A 1,824-nucleotide genomic window follows, 5' to 3' on the forward strand; every position below is an offset into this window, starting at 1 on the left:
GGCGAAGACGAGTCGTCGCGTTGATTGGCTGACCGACGCACTAATCACGTTCTTACTCTATGGGCCTCAGCTTGGTGATGAACCAATAAGACGAGACGTAGCTGGCAATGTGGGCGGGCTGAGCAGTGCAAGGTGCGTGATTCGATGTGGCTGTGGCGTAAACCCAACTTTAAAACTAGGTTTATGCCGCTTTGAGTCACCAATTCTGAAACTCTTAATCCGTGAAAACTTCCCACACGTTTTCAGACGTATTTTATTACATTTTCTTTGGAAACTATCCACTTTCTACCCATTTTCTGTCAATTATCTAACCCTTTTTTTTTTTCATTAATGTTTCTATTTTCGTTATATTTGTTTTATATGCCGCTGCTCTGACCCAGTGCCGTCCCAAGGCTTCACAGGGCCCTAAACGTGAAGATTTTACGACCTTCCCACAACAATTGTTTACTACGGTTCAACAGGTCCTCTTATGTAATCTATATGTTTCTGCATTATACATTTAACTTGCATAGTTAAATGTGCAAAAATGTGTATTTTTATTTATTTTTGTGTTTGTGGTGCAACAAATTAGTGTTTGCTCAGTTTAAATCCCACGACTCGTGTAATATATGTTTGACTCGATAGCATACAGAATGTGACATGTTCAAAAATGTAAGTTGTCCAATAAAACACTTTTTGCAATAAGACTAATGCCCCCATCCTGGTGTGGGGGGGCATACCAGCTGCTTAGTCTGCACTCTCCTTTGAAAGGTTAATTATTCAAAGTCTAGGCTAAAAAGTTTTCTAAATTTAAGGGATGACCCAGTATCTACACATAACAGATGGTATAGAAGATAAATAACTCTTAAATTAGATCTTGGAGTATTTGTTATTTTCAGATTTTAATTTTTTTTAAAAAAAATCCAATTTCTTTAGTCAAATTAATTTAATAACCAATATAAAAGACAAAAGTTTGAAGGACAGAAAGTAGAATTTTGGCCAAAACAACATAACTCCCAATAAGCCAACTATAAAAAAAACTTTATTAGGTACACCTGTTGAATTTCTTGTTAGCAAAAAAGGTGAATTGGCCCATCACATACCAGCACATATGAATCTATAAATATAATAAACGCGTGGAACCTTGAAGCAGATGGACTACAGCAGCAGAAGACCAGATCTGAACATAAAACTGAGACTACAGTTCGCACATAACAAAATTGGACAATGACAGACTGCAAGAGTCACAATTTCAGTCAGAAATGGCTGATTTGGTTTGAACAGCAGATGTGGGGCCATTATTGCTGATCATGTCCATCCCTTTTTGACCCCAGAGTGCCAATTCTATGATAGCTTCCAGCATGTTACTGCACTGTACATAACAAAGCTCCAATAATCTAAAACCGGTTTCTTGAACAGAACTCCAATGTGGCCTAAAGTCATTGAGGTCTTTTTTTTTTTTCTTTTTCCTGAACTGGAGATTCACATATGAGTATCCATTTGTCAAATCTAGCAAGTGTGTGATGCTTTCATGACAATATAGACTCAAATTCCTCAGAAATGCTGAGCAAAAAAACCGAGACAGTTGTCAAAGGAATATGGGGTGGAAACCAGCGGCAAAGTGAGGACATTGTAGAAAACCTAGTCCACAAAAAAACAAAACAAAACAACAACAAAAAAAAGTAGCAAAGGTTCAAAAACTCCAGAAGACCTGAAGCCCAGAAAATCACAAATGTAGACCACTTAAAAATAGTCCCAGGTGAAGGTATTGGAAGTGAAACAAATGAGAAAATGTGGTTGCACAACAGAATATTGTATATAACTTGAAAACAGATAGAAAGAAGA

This window comes from Xiphophorus hellerii, chromosome 21 (assembly GCF_003331165.1).
Source record: "Xiphophorus hellerii strain 12219 chromosome 21, Xiphophorus_hellerii-4.1, whole genome shotgun sequence".
In the NCBI taxonomy this organism is placed as follows: Eukaryota; Metazoa; Chordata; class Actinopteri; order Cyprinodontiformes; family Poeciliidae; genus Xiphophorus; species Xiphophorus hellerii.